The sequence below is a fragment of the Protopterus annectens genome, chromosome 12.part0, assembly GCF_019279795.1.
Source record: "Protopterus annectens isolate FY-2018-M chromosome 12.part0, PAN1.0, whole genome shotgun sequence".
NCBI classification, from domain to species: domain Eukaryota; kingdom Metazoa; phylum Chordata; order Ceratodontiformes; family Protopteridae; genus Protopterus; species Protopterus annectens.
The window spans coordinates 600,129,375-600,150,025 of record NC_056746.1 but is presented as its reverse complement, the minus strand read 5'-3'; positions in this window follow the sequence as shown (position 1 = coordinate 600,150,025).

Below are 20,651 nucleotides of genomic sequence, written 5' to 3'. Positions count from 1 at the left end.
GGGGTGGTATATACAATAGGTACTATGTGCATATTGTGAAATTGTGCAAAATGAGTTGCCTGAATATGAAAGTAATGTCAGCATAGGTCTCAGCCAGGTGGAATGCATAGTAACTGGCTCATGGACAACAGTAGACAGAAGCATGCATAATCATGGACATGCACAATAACATAATACCACCAGTAATGCCATGTCTTTGACATAACATATGTGATTGTGAGTGATCATAGATGGTTCTGCAAGAACACACCTGTGCAACTATTATGATTCGTTAATAATCTCTGAGGTGAATCAAGCACACCTTCCTCAAAATTTAACATGTGCTGGAGGTAAGAGAGACATTGTTACACCTGTATTTGAAATTATGGGCAATCCTCACTAAATGATTGGTATGCATGTGATATATATATGCTAAAATTCACACTTTCAGGAATGTAATCCATGCCATCAATATTGTCTATCAGCTATGTATTTATTGTGTGCATCACAGGAATACGTACCACACGTGCATCTTGTATAACACCATGAATGGGATTCTGCACCATCAAACTCTAATGGTTATGCACTAAAAAAAAAACTCAGGTATGGCAGTTAAGATACGTGAGAGCTCACTTTGGCAAAAGTGGCACACTTGAATACTTGAGTAACTCATCACTGTAAGCAGTGGCGGCTGGTGACTTCAAATCAAAGGGGGGCTGCAGGAGATAGCTGAATGGGCGGGATCAATTGGGAGGGGGTGTGGCCAACTAGAAAGGGGAGGAGCTATGCTCAAAACCACAAAAACTAACTTTAATTAAATATGCTGCCCTGGGTGCCAAACCCTCATTATGAGAGTCCAATCAAGACAAATGAAGTGTAAAAGAATAAAAATATTTCAATGCATTGGCTGCATGGCAGCTTACTTAATATCTAAATGGAAAAAAAAAAGTTGTGAGGCATGAAAAAATAAATTACTTTTTAAATACATTACTGGAATGCCAGTCAAAATCAAGTATAAGAAAAACAAGCAGCACTCAACTCAAACCGCTTCTCCTTGCACTGCAGTTCTAATTATAATTTATATTCAGCTTTATTAAAGTACCAAGTAACATGCTGAAAGTAGCAATCTCTGTGATGCCCCCACTTGTAAAAATGTTTCTTATCCAAAAAAGACCTGCTGCCTGACAACTATCTACTTGTTTCATGGGGAAAACATGATCAAAGTAAAAATGAAAAGCAAACAAGAAACAAGCTCAAGATACATTGCTTAAAGGATTACTGCACAGGTTATGGACCACAAATAAATGGCATTCTGTTTAGTTTATGGGTAAAGCCCTCAGAGATCACTGGAAATCTACAACAAGTGTAATGAGCTTCTTAAAATAATGTAATCCTGTCCTTTGTTACAAATACCGTCATATGCATTTCAACACCCAACGCTTATACATTATCTAGTTAAGTATTATCTGCATGGCAACAACAGAAAGGCTTCAATGTTGGCAATTCTGTAACTATGCTTATTAAAGCTTACTTGCATGTTATGATCTCAGACAAGCTTACCTGATGGTCATTAAAGCATTGCTACTTAAAACACAGAGCAACAGGCACTTTGAGTAATAAGCATAAATCAACAGTACAAAAATATGACCGAAACTAGACCATTCTGCAAAATCAAGAACAGATGAAAAGCCACTGTAGTACTTGTGTCTACCTAGGATGGGGGATACACTGCACATTTACACTGTGTAACTGCTCCTTGCCTTGCTTGGACACATCCAGAGTCACTACATGGGGGAGTGGGGTGCAACAAGTATGTCACAATTTGAAATGTCTCTGGCTGATGGTGATGGCCCTGACACATTTGTCATACCTCTCACCCTCAGAGCAAGAAATCTGGGCAAAGCCATACATAGAAGTGGGACAAAGGCCCAAAAATAAGGACCATTTTTAAATATTGCTCTTATAAACTTAGAAATATAATAGAATAGTAGGTCTTGCATTAGTATGAATTTTCTGAAGGATATGAAATCTGAAACTCAAATGTCTGTCATTATTTTCCAACTTCAGTCTTTAATGATTTACCACTAATTTGCCAAAAAAACCCACAATTTTATGAAAAATGGACCAAAAATGTGATGCAAAAATATAAAATAACCACAAAATACAGCTGGGAACCTATCAAAGAAGGGACACCTTTTTTAATATTAGTACTGCTAACTTGAGCAACTGACAAAATAAAAGACTCTACATGCATTTCTGAAATAAAAGTTATCTATAACCCTGATTATTACAGTTATTTCTTAATTGTAAACCCTCCATGTTTTCTTCCAAAATTGCTATTTTGCAGAGGGATTATTAAGGGAAGAGCAACATTTTGAGCCAAATTCGGGGATAGTTGAGAGGTTTGGCTATGCCTAATTCTATAAAGCAATTTATTTGCATGCACCTCTCAACCTGTTAATGTAATAAATCTGGACAAGGCCAAATATATTGGGGGAACATATAAACAGTACTAAAAATTGCTCTTGTATAAACTGAGACAGTTGATAGAATAACAGGTCTTACATTAGCATGCATTTTTCTGAAGGTTATGAAGTCTGAAACTCAGTGTGTCATTATTTAGTGACTTAATTTCTAAATGATTTTCCAGAAAACCACAAATTTTATGAGTAACAAACCAAAAATAAGTAGCAAAAACCTATTCATTCTATGAAAATCTGGACAGTTGGGAGGTATAGTTCAGCTGGGGCTGTCTTTGAGTTTGCCGCCCTTCCCCCTCACAACATCATGGTTGAATGGAGCCCTTCCCCCTGCAGCCATTCCAATGATCTATTACTTGGCTATTTCACTCCATTTACCATAAACACTAATGTGCATACTGCTTTACTTTTATGATGATTTGGATATCATTTGAAAGTTTTATTTTGCATTTTACAGCACAAACACTAAGACATCTGCTAAACAAAGCAATGCAGTCTCACAATGAAAACAGGCTTAGCATTAAAAACTTCTCTGCCCTTGAAACTCACATTCAATGAAACAGCATTGAAACCCACATTCAAAGAAAATACATTTTGCCAGTGGCAGATAAAGATTAACTTTGGGCTGTTTTCAAATCATAGGCCTTTGCACATGAAACATACATGTGCTCTTTGATACACCTTCCTGATTGTACTAAATTATATTCCTTGTACAATATAGTACAATTGTTAGATGGCATTTTAAATTTATTGTTTTGAATGAAACAAAATGCATGCACCAATGACAAAACTACCCAATTCAGAACATTTCCATCATAAAAGTCTACTCAACCTTCTACAGTCCACCAGTACCAGTAAATATGCACAATATCTGAAGTAGTAAAAGTCATCTAAATAATTCCACATTAAAGAAATCTGTAACAATGAAGAGGTTGCTGCTAGCAAACAACTTTATATGTTATTGTTTATTCATTTACAAATAAAGTGCCTGTTGCCCTTGGAGGAATAAATTCCCTATGTTGCATGCATTAAAAAATAAGCTAGTAATATCACAATAGGGAATGTATGGCAAACTGATAACAGGTTCATAGTTACTACTCCAGGTATCTTTGCCAAAAAGGACTGCAGCATCCACCCACTTTACAACACAGTACAGTATCAGCAATGCATCTATTTACTGTGAGAGTAGAACCCACAGCCTTCTGGATCAAAAGCAAGTACACTACCTGTTGTGCTATTAACAATGCAAGCAGACTTAGAATAAGCAGCACTAAAGTTTTGTTCTGCTGCAGTTCTCAGCTCCTTGTAAAATCTACTTGACACACAGTTGTATCTCTGAACTTTGCAGCACAAGAAATCTGGAAAAAGCTGAAATGTATTGTTGGGGGGGGGGCAAAAGCCCAAAAACCAGGGACACATTTTAAACATTGCTTGTATAATGTTGGAAAGTTGCTAGAATAAAATGCTGTGCTACCACCATACATTCACTGCCACGTCTTTAACCCAGGGGACCCTGTGCAAAACAGTCAGAAAAACATACCACTATGCCAAATCAGCTGTTTTATGAAAGAGAGGAAGACGAACTTAAATGGCTACCATTTAGTGGATTCAGTTCTTACCATAGCTGTCAACCTCTTAGCACAAAACACTTGAACAAAGACAATAATGGGGGGAATACAGCCCCCAAACATATTCAGTGAATTCAGTTCTCACTATAGCTCTCAACCTCTTAGCAAAAAACATGTGAACAAAGAGAGTAATGGGGGGGAATACAGCCACCAAACATTCAATGAATTCAGTTCTCACCATAGATAACTCTCAACCTTAGCACAAAATACCTGGACAAAGCCAATAATGGGGGAATACAGTCCCAAAAATAGGGACGGATTTCAAATATCCATGTTATAAACTTAGACAACTGCTAGAACAGTTTTGTGTTGCCATGTACTTTCTGAAGAATATGAAGTCTGAAATTCAAATGCCTGTTATTTTTAAACATTTAACCAGGAAACTAGTCTGACTTGGAGCAAAAGACAATTTTCAGCAGAGCAGGGAGAAATGCTAGACACATCTTTGCAAGATGGGAGGACATGCAGACACCACACAGAAGGCACCCCAGCCAAGAATCAAACCAAAGAACCTGTAGCTGTTAGGCAGCAATGCAACCAGTGCACCACTGCACTACAGACTTTGCAAGGAAAAATGTAGATACACCACAGATTTTATGAGGAACAGAACAAATAGGAGGCAAAAATCTGCAAATTTTTTTTTTTTAGAAATAGTAGTGGATAGGGAATTCAGGTCCTTGCCACCTGCATCCAAGGTGCAGGGTTCAAGCCTGATTATTTCTAGCCACCAGAATATAGTAACTGGGGCATTTTACACACACACCCTTTGTCCAGCAAATGTCCTAGTTACAACTTGAACGTAGTGTATTTCTTGTCAGTTAGTAGCTTCTTGCAGTAGATTTTAGTTGCCACAAGCACCTCTTCTCATTCCTACAGTCTATAAAGAACTAGACAGAAGTTAAAACTATACAATATACGGATGTCTGGTATACAGAGAAAGGAAAAAAAAACAGTAAGCCTCGTCCTGTTTCTTGCACATTTCCAGTGGAAAGAAAGGTCCTTAGGAAATGTTACTAAAAGTTTGCATTGGTATTAGTTACCAAGTCTGTGGTCTTTAAAAAGTATACAGAACTGTTTTTTCTTTTGGTTCTGTGGTAGAGAAGTACACAGGCAATGCAATGTAAATGAATCACAAGTTGCTAAATTCTATTACTGCACTGTGCAACTGATTTTGTCATTTCTGTTAGCTATAGCTGCTCTCCAGGGATTAGTATCTCTTAGTATTCATCACAGTGTAATTCTAATCCTCTAGCATTCAGAATTAGAGGCAAAGTCAAAAATAATTATGGACAATGCTCCCAAATTTGGGGTACTTTTAAAATATATTGGTAGTTTGGAATGTGGGCAGAATAAAATGATGTAAATTAAAACGCTTTTTCGAAAGTAAAGGAAGTGCGTAAGTATACTGATTGCCATTATTTATTCAGTGGAATCCACCATCTTGTCTCAAAAAAAAAATCGCAAATTTTTCAAAGAGCAGCCAGACTCAGGAATGATTGAGAGCTATGGATTTCAGAGATGTATCTTCTTACCATTTACCTGGAATCATTCTCTTTATATAAAATCAGATGTGACACACGTTTGTTTCTCTGGGTGGATATGCTTTCCAAGAAATAGTCACTGGGCCTTCCCCACAGATTTAAGGTACTTTGGACAAACAGAGCATATGCTGTACTGCACACATGCAGATCCCCCAGTACTCAAAACATTTCAAATAACCAAGATTTTTTATTAGCACAAACGTATTTGCTATTAATTAGTAGTCAAATGTATATATGCATTGATTTTTATCCTACATTTACATAAAGTTCACATGAAAATAATGCCAAATAAATATACAATATTTTCAGACTTCCTTCAGCTTCCTGTAAAACAAGCATTCCTTTCCCTATGAAGGCGCGCTTCACTTTTTGATAAACAATGGCATGGAAGGATAAAAACTTGACTGCAACCAAAACAATCTGGGTTTACTTAGCAGCCCAGGTGCAGGAGGAGACAGGTGGGAGAGGATGGAGGGAATGTCCAGTGCTGACTTACATGTCTTGGGGTGGGGGTATAAAATAGGAAGGTTTGCTTTCACTGCTGACACCTCATAGAGGACAGGCATCCGATGAAGCTTTGGACTCTGCATTCCTGCTGGAAATGGGAATGTGTGTGGAAGCAGGTTCATGTTTGCTTGATTGGCATTGCAGTTCCCACCTTGACAGGATGCACATAAACTGTGAAGGGAAAGGGACATAAAGGTATCCAGAAAGAAAATTTAATAATAAAACTCTGAGTAAGATGACACTGGGACCGCCCTACAGTTGCCCTGCCTAAAAACAGTTGGAGACCAGCTTTTAATGCAGTTGGACCTGGTCTGTGGGGAATTAGCGAAGCCAGACCCTCTGGCTGTAGGAAATGAAGGCCTTCTCAGGCCAGCTGCTCTACTCAGCTGTACTGAAGGCTTAAGATAAAGCCAGTTCACTAGATCTGTGGCATTATGATTATTGTTGCATTAGTCTGATAACTTTATTTACCAGAGATTAAATCGCTGGCCAGTTGGTCTCACTGTAAAAACAAAGTTAAGATAAGAACTACTCTTAGGCAATGCAATGATAGACTTTGCATGGGGATTTTACAGCAAACTTATCAACTTTGTTATAGCATGTTTCTAATTATTTTTTTTTAAGTTTGGTTAAAATTTGTAAAAATAGATAGGAATAGGTATGATCTGTCAATGGATTTTCTAGCATTATCTATGTGCTAGTGCTCCTCCCTGAAGAGGGAGCCAAGTTTCATGTGTGTTGTTACGATGGCTTGATGGAAATGCTGGTCGAATTTGAGTTGGTCATCAATTAAGAATCCCAGTAACTTAGTCTCAGGAATTGCTTTGATTTTAGTATTGCCACCTGAGTATTTACGGAAGTAGTGCAGCTCAATTTATTTTGCACTGTGCATTCTGTAAGATGTGAGAAAATGCTATATCATATGTGTGAGCTGATAAAGTGAACTGACCTTATATGGTTTAGTAATCTTTATTACAACAACAACAACTCGTTTTATTGATGTAACTAATTGCATTTATTTACTGCAGTCGACAGAGGTTTCTTTGGTTATTTGTGCTGAAGAGTAGATATTTCTGGTGTACAAATGCAATATTAGCATGTTGTGGCAAAAAGATGGCATGTTGTGTATTCCTGTAGTTTATATTATACACACATTAGAAACATACATAGTTTGATAATCAATGCACAGCTTGACAGTTGACTAGGGTGCAACTGACTGATCAGAAGTTACAAAAAAATCAGAGTCAATCTACTAGTGCATACGACACACACACACACACACACACACACACACACACACACACACACACACACACACACACATACACACACACACACACACACACACACACACACACACACACACCCCTAATCCCACTTACCTGTAGTAGCTCTTGTCCTTCTCCATAAATCCAATGCAAGTGAAACCACCATAATAAATCCAAACCCCGATCCCTGCAAGTGAATCCAAACCCCGCGCAACTCCAGACCCGCGAGATCTTGACCCTCCGATCCCTGCCAATAGATCCAAACCCCACGCAAAAAGACCCGCGAGATCTTTAAAACTACATAGACTTCTGGGAGCTCCATTCCTCATGTTTCCCAATCAGGACTGCTGCTGAGACAATCTGCGCATGCTCCAGACTCTCAGCAGCAGTCCGGACTAGTGCGCATGCGCAAAGTCTGCAAATTTTAATTTTTTTTTCTTTTCTTTTTATTTATTTTTCTTTTTATTTCTTTTCTTTTACAGTTGAGGGGGCTGCAGTCTGGCAGTCCAATAGCATGGGTTGCCCCTGACTGTAATATATGTTGGGAGTTATATGCAAAATGGTGCATTGTACTCAATTGTTGGGGAGATGAGAGCTGAGAACAATGGAACTATAATTCCCTTTAATGTGGATGTCCTGCACATACTCAGGAGTTCTGCTACATACAAGGGAGTGGTCATCATTGTGGGCACATGCTAATGGACATTCTGCATACTATCTCCCTGAGTACACAGGTCACATACCACTTGGTCTGATCATAGGGGTGTGCTCTCTATATTGTAATTATCTTGTGTATTGGCTTTCATAATATAACTGACCCGCACCCCATGATTTTTCTTTATCTACCATGTCCCCATGGCTGTGGCAGCAATCATTTGTGTGTGTTGATACTGTCTGTATTATACCAATACCACATGTGGATTTAATGATTATCCACAATTTGCAGTTCTCCAAAATGTTGGATGGATAAAGGATGTGTAATTCAGTTTTGATGCCTGAAGCTTAGCTAATGGACAGGAAAGGGCCTAGCACAGTGCTCTGAGGTATGGACCTGGTCACTGGACTTTAAATAGAGGTGACTTCACCCACTGCAACATATTTATCTGTCATGTATGTGATCCAGTTGTCTACCCACTTTTTGATGTATGTGTTTAAGACCACTTGAGATAGTTTCTCTGTAATGCCTGAATGTGGATTTGTGTCAAATGCCTTGGCTAGGTCACGTTATGCAGGATTATAGTGTTGACATCATGAATGCCCTTGGTAACCTTCATGAAGACAGTGAACAGATGTAACAGACATGATGTAGCCTTAACAAATCAAGCATAAGTTTGGCACACAGTCGGGATACTACTTGTATCCTTTTAGAGAAGGTCCACACAGATGAGGAGAGTCAGGATGGGGCTGTAACTCCATGTAGCAGGTGATGGCTCCCCCAGTCAGAAGGATACATGTTGCTGTACACCCTTCTGTGGGACCACAGGCTGTCTGGAGGCTGTGTTGAAGTATGGGTCCAACTCTGTTTGGTATGCCAGGTTTTAAGTCACTCTGTAGGCAACCTGTGATGTTGTGAGAGCCCATTGATTCTGTGTTATTAGCAATAGAGAGTGCACAGATGGGCTGCCCTCTTGAGAATAAAAACTGAGTAATATTTGCATGTATTCTTTGGCTGATGGCCAGTGTTGACAGGGCGGTGATGTGTGAGACAAACTGTAAGCTAGCAAATTGTCTACTTTCTCCAGATGGGTATGCCTGGTGGCATCCACACACAGATCTGTGCTTAGTTGTATATTCCACTTAATATTTCATATTTAGTGGAGTAAATGATTTGTGAAAAGATCTCCAAATGCAACCACGGCCATTCATCACATTCCACACACTGTTGCTATGCATACACTTGTACAACTGTACCAATATCACATACTTATGTCACTTGCACTATATATGCCTATATGTGTTTCATGGACAAGCTGTGTTTGATTGGCCTGATGTCATATAAGCACACATTACAAATCAGTTGTTTGTGGCTCATGCAGAACATTTCCTGACACAAATGCTAACAGTCGCACAATGGTGCTGCTGACCACCTCAATAATCCTTGGGTATAACAACACAAATGCACATACAATTAATTCCTCAAGGTTGCAAAAGCATCAGAACATGTGATACAGTGGTTGTATGTATTACAACATAACAACATGTGTATGAGACAAGACTTATTTTCCCTTGTAATCAATATGAACTGATAATGATGTCTGTCAGAGAACATTTAAAGATGGTATGTAGACATATGCTCACCTGTGCCATACTGTAAGTGTCGCTGTGATGGTGGGATGTGAACTGTGTAGAAGGTTGATCTGCTCCACTACAACATATGTCCTCATACACCAACGATATAAATAAAAGTGAATCATCTTCTGACTAGACACACACACATGTGCATGCACACACACACACACACACACACACACACACACACACACACACACACACACACACACACACACACACACACACACACACACACATTGATCACCATGAGATAAGAACCCATACCTAATTAGGTACACCAGCTACAGAGCTCACTACTTGATGCAAGCACCATGGTACAAGTCTCACTTTTACAATGCTGAAGGACAATTTAAACAACTGCAGGATGTCAGAAGTCCTAAACTCATGAAGTACATACAACAAACAGCAAAAATTGGAACATTAAAAAACAAAATCCAGCCTCAGCAGTTCAAGTGCAAATACATTTTACTGGTGTTTCTGGTATCTGAGCTAATGCCTTCAGGGAATAATTTACACCACAAAGCAGTAACTTTTATATTGAATCAATTGTCACATCACACATAATTATTCGATCAATGTGTTCCCTTAATTCCCCACAATCAAATAATTAACACATCTGTGTATGAAATATACAAAAATAAAATGCTAATATAAAATATCACATTATAAAATACAACAACTTCTTTATACATTGAAATTCACCCCTAAATTCATGACATGAGGTTGTATAGTCCTATAATTCAAAATAAATCTTGTTTCCATTTGTGATACTTTATGCAAAAAGTTATTGCCTGTACAATTTTGAGGTCTGAATAACACACTGAAAAAGAAGTTATTGATCAAGCCAGTATGTACTGAGTGAAAATGTTGGGCCACGGGGCTATCCAAGTTACTATTCTTTATATCTCCTAGATATTGCAAAATTCTTATTTTCACCATTCTCTTGGTTTGTCCCACATACCATTTTGGGGGTACACAACCACAATGCAAAATGTATATTACCCCACATAAGCAGCAATAAAAGTGGTCATCCACCCAATATTTCCTCCCATTAATATACTTCCCATTTAAATTCCTAATCCTCTCATATACTTTACACCTATCCTAAGGGTAAGACCCCACCTCACCAAATTTTCTTCAGTTCAACATCTCTTTTAAATTAAAAAATCTCCCATAGGAGAAGGTTATCCTTTCAGGAAAAAAACTTGGATAAAACTTCATCCTCACTGATGATGGGCCACAAATTGTTAACCAGATTTTTTAGTACTTCAGAAAAGGGAAAAAATCTACTGACAAAATAAATGACATCTTCATACTCCATTGGTTGTCTGCTCAACTCACTTCAATTCACCCTGTCCTCCCCCTCATCATATACAATAGAAAAACACCTACAAATGGACACTTAACTCCTCTGACCTTGGCTTCAGCTTCATAAATTATGTCAGAGGAATATCGCCTGTTTAACAACTTTTTTTTAACATTACCAAGCTCATTTGTCAACTGAGATTTCTCAGATGTATTATTAAAATATGTTCAAATTGTCCATAAGGTAAAGATCTAATGAGATGAGGTGGATCTATACTACTGGCATGAAGAAAATTATTCACAGCTGTACTTTTGCAATATGGTTTAAATTGGACTCTGTTGTCCATACCCACATATAGCTCAACATCAAGAAACTGCATCTCCCATCTGTGTGTCCTATATGTAAATTCCAACCCACATAGGTTCCTACTCACTTCCTTCATAAACACATCAAAATCCCTTAATTCACCTCTGCAAACAAATATCAAATCATCAATGTACCGCTTATATAAAATAACATTTTTGGAAAAAAGTTCTGATGAATAAACACGTTTTCAAAATGTGCCATAAACAAAATAGCATATGAGGAGGCATTAGAAGCCCCCATAGCAGTACCCTCTTTCTACAGAAAAATATTCATTGCCAAAAACAAAATAATTATGTGTGAGAGAAAACTCCAAAAGTTGGATTAAGAAAGCAGTAAGAGGTCCTTCACCTAACATTTTTCCAACTGCCTTCAAATACAATTTAACATTAGTGTTTGTGTAAAGTGCCTTGATGTCCACACAGGCCCAATAGAAGTCACTCTGCCACTTTAAACCTCCCACAACATCAGAAAAATCCTTAGTGTTCCTGATGTGAGAAGGAATTCTGGAGAGATACATTTTCAGGTGAGCATCTAAAAACGTATCTACATTTTGCAAATATGCCCCCACCCCAGAAACTATAGGTCTACCCAGGGGTTTCATCAAATCCTTGTAAATTTTACTTATTACAGTGGAGGAAATGGAAGAGTCATGTGATAAGCATGCTTTCCCTTCTCTAGCACTCTCTTGTCCACGTCCCTTCCTTGGCTTATGTTGCCATGAAAATATAACATTATTTTTATAATCATTGATGTCACGAGTGAACTTCTTCTTTATCCACTCAATGACATCCAGCTCCACCTTTGCCACATGAGCTTTAATGTCTTTAATTTTATTAGAAAACACCAACTCAGATGTTTCCTTAACAAGAAACTCTTGCAATTGCAGGATATTGATTTGTAGTTTAGTATGCACTCCTGTATTCCTCTTGATGAGTATTTTAAGCCAGCCCAAAGTACACTGCAAAGAGACATCCTTCCATATGTTAAACAAATCTGCTTCCTCCGCCGAGAAATCAAAAGCTGGCAAAAGATCAATTCTTAAGCCTCTAAGTGTGATATTAAGGCTAATGTACTTCTCCAATAGCCTAATATCATAAAGTAGAGTAATTTTCTTGATTAGAAGTCTCTCCAATTGCTCATATTTGGTAAGGGAAATTACCCAGGGACCACCGGTCTCTCAAAGCAAATTTTTCCTTGTTTTCCTTCAATAAATCTCTAAAAGTAAACCTCTTTTGGTCTACTTTTGTGCAGAGCACTCCAGGGACCTCTGAAGCTCCTTCTGATGACATGAAGTACACACAACAAAGAGCAAAAGTGGGAACCTTAAAAAACAAAACAGCAAAGACATTTTACTGGTGTTTCTGGTACCTCAGCTAATGGCTTCAGGGAATAATTTATGCCACAAAACAGTAACTTTTATATTGAATCAATTGTCACATCACACATAATTATCCAATCAACATGTCCCCTTAATTCCCACAATCAAATAATTAACAAATGTGTATATGAAATATCCAAAACTACAATGTTACTATAAAATATCACATTATAAAATACAGTTTCTTTATATATGAAATTCACATCTAAATTCATGCCATGAAGTTGGGTAGTCCTATAATTCAAAATAAATCTTGTTTCCATTTGTGATAATTTATGCAAAAAGTTATTGCCTGTACAATTTTGAGGTCAGGCTAATACACTGAAAAAGAAGCCCAAAGAGGCTCCGTTTTGTTTTTAACAGTCCTAAACTCAGCCAGCCACTGGTTGAGTGTACCCTGCTTGCTCCTTTTGAGGTCATTAAAATGGTGCCTGCAATGATCTCCAGTCCGTGGAATGCCAATCACACTGGAGATGGCCTTAGCAAGAGTATTCAAAGCCTCAGATTTGTACTGAGACCTGGTATAATTCCCCTGCAGCAGTCTTCAGCTGTGGCACTTTACAAGGAGTCCAATAAAAATTCTGGACGTCTTGACACCCTACCTTTGACCCTAAATGACCTTCACATATACCTTCATACATGTCTGCTCAGGACAAACAGAAAAAGTTAACAGTATTTTCCTGCCAATTCATGTTATTGCATTTAATGCTAGGGCATACACCTGAACAACCATGCCAACTGAGTTTGTATTAAAAAAGAGAGGAAAGCAGCTTTTGAAATAGGAAGGTTAATCTGACAGTTGGCATTACTTTATGGGTTGTTTGCTGCTCTACCAGTTAGTTGATATAACATTGGTACAATGTGGGATTCAAACCTATGCAACATAGACATAACAAATTTGCTCATGTAAGTGATTTTTTATCTTGCCACAGATGAAGGGTTTGCCAGATATCTTCATTAATCATATCTAAATACACGTGACAGAGTGAGGGGTTATGAGTATTATTGCAGTCTGAAGTCAATCCAAGGCCAGAAAAGACAATTATAATTACAGAAACATAACTCTTAGCATACCCTCGGTCAGACATATAATTCATATGAGCTCTAGAGTTATACATACTTATTATTAGTTCTAATTATGTTCACATTTTTTATTTTTTATAAAAGAGAGTGGACAAGCATTACTCTGGCTCTGTAATTGTGTAATTTAGCAGTCATAATTGTACTGATACCCACAGTTACACATGTAGTATATCTCCTGATATCCTGTAAATGCACATGCTATAGATATTTATTTCTATGTGTAATTTCTTTTATAGTGTTGATTTTTATATAAAGTAAAGTGGAACATCAATAAGAAAAGTTTGACTTAGCTGGGTTTGAATCTAGGCTCAGCTATAAGATAAGGAGTAGAGGAACAACTAGACAGCAGCTGTATATTTTCACATTCATTACTATATATGTGTGCTGACTGCTGCGCAATGCAGCTTAGTGTGTTTGCATGGAAGCAAGCTATACAGAATACAATGTATCCAGTTTGAAACTGTCTACTGCCTGCTGTCTGCTTCTTGTGTGGGTCATTAGGCTGTGTTTGTATGAAGGTAAGCAGTGTGCAAACATAATGAGCAAATCTCACCTTGCTTTATCCTTTTAATCAGTGTTTATTAGATTTTATCCTTAAAAGGCAAATGGGTGACATGAACTGTGATATATCGATAGCTTAAACTGCATTGTTCATCATGTTTACAAGGTGTGCTACACATACTTGATTTACAGGTGCAATTTATTCAGTCTTTATCATAGAAGTACATTATGTAAAATTTACTTGTTCTAACCATTTCACCGTGTTCAGGCTAAGCCACATGCTGCACATATAGTAATATTAAAAAAAACATTACCAAATAAATTTTCTCTCACATTAAAGATTCCCAACAATGAACCTACAATACACAGTAAGGGTGTCTTATCACTCTTCAAGAAACAAACAGGCAAAAGGCATTCTCTTTCTAAAGTGCCTATCAGTTTTACCAATATAGAACTGGGGGCAATTTTGACACTGGGCTAAATATACCACACCAGTGGCATTACAATTATATTTACCCTTAACTCTATATTTATTTCTACCTATGGAAAAACTATTAGTCACTTTAATATGTTTACACATTCTACAAGAACCACATTTGTACATGCCTCCACCCTTTTGTAAAGGGGGCAATACAGTCTCAATGAAATTTTTAAGGTTCCGTCCCCTTTTATAAACAAGTTGAGGCATATCTGGTAGCTTGTTTCTAATAAAAGTGTCCTCTTTCAACACCACCCAGTTCTTGTATAGAATACCCCGCACAATTTCAGCCTCAGTACAAAAAGATGTAATAAAATACAATGAGGCATTTGATGTGTTACCTTCATTAGATATAGAATTCATATTAGAGGAATTCAAATTTAGACCCCCAGTATCACAGTCATTAGTATTAACGCCATTAATGACTTCAATTCTACCATGACTGGGTTTAAACCAACCATTATTACATTTATTACTAACCTCAGATATAAGGTTGTCAATCAAGGTAGATGAGTATCCCCTTGCTATAAACATTGTTTTAAGTAGATAACATTCATCCCAAAAATCATCCTCTAGGGTGGTAATTTGGGCTGCTCTAACCAGCTGGCCTTTAATAACAGCACGTTTTTGATAATTGGGATGAGCACTACTGAAGTGAAGAAAACTATTAGAATATTTTGGCTTACGGTAGATTTTTGCAATATAACACAAATTCACCTTATCCTTCATAAGTAATACATCCAAGAATGATATCTTAACGTTATTAAATTCATAGGTAAAACTCAAAAATGAAGTAAGATTAGATAATATAGAGACAAATTCCACAGCCTTACTTTCATCCCCTTTAAATAAAACAAAAATATTGTCCAAATAACGTGTGTACCAGCAGACAAATTCTTTAAAGATGTCAAGTTTAAACATAATCCCATTTTCCCAATATGCCATACCGGCATTCACAAAGCTTCCCCCACAGGGGGAACCCATGGCAACACCGGATTTTTGATGATAAAAATTGCCTTTAAACAAAATATAATTATTGGAGAGCACAATGTCCAGTAGATATTCTATTAAGTTAATTTCATCACCTAAAACTCCTTGCTTAAACAAAAACACGCAAATGCATTTGATACCTAATTTCTGAGGAATAACAGTATAAAGGTCATGGACATTGATGGTTAAAAAATTAATTTGGTCATCAAATCTTAAGCCATTTATTGCTTCCAAAAAACTCCATGAATCCCGGCATATCTGTGGTTGATTCTCCAAATATCTTTTAAGTTTAGAATCAACCAATTTTGCACACCCATAAATTATACTATTACGTCCGTCCACAATCGGGTGGAAAGGTGGTTTACTCAAGTTTTTGTGAATTTTAGGCAATCCAAAAATAACTGGTGTAATCGGTGAGGGTATAGTCACATAATTAAAGGTTTCTAAATCAATCATACTATCAATAAATATATCCTTAATCAAAACTCTAATACGTTGATAGGCCCTATTCAATTTGTTCAATGAAACCTTAACATAGGTATCGATGTTGTTAAGTAACATTAAGATATTTTCTTCATAAAGTTTACCACTCATTAAAACAAGCCGACATATAGCAAAACATATTATTGAATGTCCGGAGCATTTATTTTTGTTTCTTGTTATTGAACAAATACATGCTAATATTAGAGGTGGGCCAGTATCTGTGGAGTTAGAACTTAGAGAATTATGGTGGCAAGTATTAACTAATGCTTACACCTATCCTGGTTTAAATTAATACAGTTCCATTAAATGTATTTTGAAGCTTAAGGCCTTAAATAGATGTTAAATGACCAATTGTGTACTAGTTTTAATATTGTTATATGTTTTAATATACTTGTATATATTTATATGCTTTTATATGTTAATTAATGTATGTTTTGTTAAAGGTGAAATGAACTTTATGTAGAATGAAATATGTTCTTGTGATTACATTGTGATTTAATGGACAATATATTTTTAAATGTTTTACGGGATATGATGCCATTGATGTGGAGGGTTATTTAAACTAAGTCAGTTAACAACTGTGTTTGTCTGAGGAAGTTTATGAATTTTTACATTCGAAAGTGCTTACAATAAATTGAATTAGTTCTAGTCCGGTGAATGCCCTTTGCTGTTTGTTTCTTTAAGTTATCTTATCACTCTTTGCCACAGAAACTGCTTTGCAGCAAGAATGCAAACCATTATGCATACAAGCAAGTCCCATTCCATCTACAGTATCAACAAGCTGTGTAACACTTGTATACTGTCAGGTGTTTGTATATGTGTTAATTACAGATTTAGTGCAATTACTGATCATGCAACCATTTATAAGTATTGTTTGCAGCAATGCTTGTCTGAGCACTAATTTCAGACATGCACTCTCTGAGGCATTCTGCACTATTGTCCTTAAAATGGATGAGAATATTAAATGGCAATAATATACAGTTTTAAAAAAGCAAGGGAGTTTGGATATTAGTGAACAGAAACTGAGAAATGTGTTCTGCTTACTTACACATAAACATAAAGTAAAACTTTATTGTTATTCAGACCGTACAACCATAAAGTGCACAGCTAAATGAAATTATGTTCCTTTAAGCTCATTGATATGCAACACAGAGAATATTAAATGGCAATAATATACAGTTTTAAAAAAGCAAGGGAGTTTGGATATTAGTGAACAGAAACTGAGAAATGTGTTCTGCTTACTTACACATAAACATAAAGTAAAACTTTATTGTTATTCAGACCGTACAACCATAAAGTGCACAGCTAAATGAAATTATGTTCCTTTAAGCTCATTGATATGCAACACAGACCATTTCAACAAATACACAAGCATGTACTCACATAAACAATACACACACACACACACACACACACACACACACACACACACACACACACGCACACACACACATAACCACATAACACAGAGTCCCAGCTAACCAAAGCATCATCTCTGCACCAGCAAGTTCCACTACAGTTCCACTGAACAAACAAAAACAGACATTAAAAGTCTAGATCAGCACACATCCAAGCAGACAAGTCCAGTCTCCACCATCTTCCCTTGTGCAGGTCAATGATCACAGTCTCCACAATCTCAGTCCACCATCCACTCTGACACCAACCTCATCTCCACTTAGAGTTGGTCCAGTTTCCACCTTCACAATCAACTCAGATCCAGCACAACACCCTCCGACACCATCCAGCACTCAGTCTCCACCATCCACTCCACCCAGTGCATCTCTCCACACATAGGCCCGAAGATCCACAATCAGGCCAAGCACTCAGCCATTCCTACTACCCAACCACGCTAAGCTACCTGAGCTAATCCAGAAAAGTCCACTTGTCCAACTGATCGACCAACACCATGGCTCCGTCCTCTCTGCACTTGGCCACCAGCTACTCCAAGCAAAATGGTCCAACTACGGAAAACAACAAGAAAACACAAGATGAAAAACAGGAGCAGAAGAGGCTGCTGCCACATAAGGCGCCACCATCTTACGTCTAAAAACCTTTGATACAATTATAAAGGCTACTTAAACCACACCCTTGTATCATGTCTGTATGGCACACCAACTAAACATGGTGAATCATACAGTATATACTATCTGTAGATCATGGTTCAAGTTCCATGTTTGTCTTTTAAGGATAAAACCTAATAAAAACTGCTCACAAGGATAAAACAAGGTGAGATTTGCTTATTGCATTTGCACGTTGCTTAAATTCTCTCAAACCTGGACTAATGGCCCACATATGAAGCAGACAGAACAGCTGTGGCAGGAAACAGACATTCTCAGTTAGAAAAAGGATATGCTGTTGCATCTTTTGCTTTACACAGTGCAAACAGGCCAAGTGATGTTGCACAGCAGTTAGCAACCTTCCCCAACAACTGCAAGACTAGAACACTTACAGACAGGAAGCAGACAGTAAACAGTTTCATATTGGATACATTGTATCCTTTTAGTTTGCCACCATGCAAACATGCTAAGCAGCATTGTGTGGTGGTCAACAGACATGCTCAATAATGAATATGAAATATGGAAACATTCCTTATCTGTTCATGTGGCAGCAGGTATGAATGTAGGGCTGCACTACAGATGAGCCTGGGCTGTAATCTAGAAAAGTGCAAAGTTTTATTCCTGTTGTTTCAGTTTACTTTATATTAAAATTAGCAAGAGAACTATAATTAGGCATAAAAATAACTGTCTACAGCATGTGCAGTGAGCATACACAGGATATCAGATATATATTAAATGTGTTACAGTTGGTATCAGTAGAATTATGGCTGTGCAATTACGCATTTATTTTATGAACTGTCATATCACACATGTAAATGTTTAAATGGTCAACTCTGAGCAGGTCTAACAAACAAGGTTTCAATTGCAATGAGCACTCTGCAAAAAAGAAGTTATGTTCTTACCATAACATTCCATCTATGTTGTTTATCTTCATTCATTTCTTACTGATGGGTGTCAGTTCCATCCTCGGAACCAAGTCGGCTTTATAACAAGCTCATGCAGCCAAAACAGTCTCGAGCTAAGCTTTTACCCATAATAGCCCTCTGCCTTTTACCACAGATTGAGTTTCCCCATGATAGGAAAGCAGAGGCTTTTTCTGAGCAGAAACCCTAAAAACAGGATAAGAACCAATCAGATCCTCAGGAGCCTCTGGAGGCAGAAGGTGGGGGGATGAAATGAATGTATGAAGATAAACAGCACAGATGGAACATTATGATAACAACATACCTTCTTTATCTGATGTTGTTAATCTTCATTCATTCCTTACTGATGGGACAAAGTCCCTAGCTACTTTATGTCCTGGGAGGCCCTTATGGAAGAATGTTCCTGAGTACCATTGAACCAAAGGATGCTTGTCCCCTGCAGACCAGGTCCAATTTGCAATGAGTAATAAAGGTATGGGGAGTAGACCAGGTTGCAGCTGCACAGATATCATATATTGAAGCCCTTGAATGAAAAGCTACAGAGATTGCCATTGATCTGGTTAAGTGTGCTTTGACCTTGCTCGGTAGAGGAATGTTATTCTTTTGATAAACGGAGGATATACAGTTTCTCAACCACTTAGATGAGATCACTTTAGAAACAGTGTCCCCCAATTTTGGACCTGAGAAAGACACAAACAACTGGTCTGATTTATGTACTGGTTCTGTTCTGTGTAGATAAAAATATAATTGTCTATGTCCATCCAACAAATGAAGACAGTATTCTCCACTATTTGAATAGTTTGGAAAAAACGCAAGAAGGTCAATTGTCTGGTTGATTGTCAATTCTGAGATAACTTTCTGAAGGAAGGAGGGGTTAGACCAGAGTGATACTCTCTCTCTATGAAAGACCATATAAGAGCATTTGATACATAAGGCCTGAAGCTCAAATACCCATCTAGCTGAAGTTATGGCTACTAAAACAGTGACTTCCAGGCCAAAATCTTCATATCACAAGAATCCATAGGTTCAAAAGGTTGTGTCAGAGATTGCAGCATTAAGTCCCAAGGGTCAATCGGTTTTTTGAAAGCTGGTCTGATGTGCGAGACCCCTTTAGAAAGGTTTTGCAGAGGCGATGGGAGATTAGGGATGAATCTTGGAAACTGTCATGAAAGTTTGAAATTCCAGTCAAATGGACTCGAATTGTGGAGGCTGCCCACCTGACTGTAGAAGATTTGAAAGATAATCTAAAACCAAAGTAACAGGAGCTGAGCAAGGATCTAGTTTCTTTTGTTTGAACCAAATAAGAAATCTCTTCCATGTACTAAGATAGATTTTCCTGGTGGATGGTTTATGTGAAGCCAGTAGAATATTATGTACAGGAGAGGTAAGGT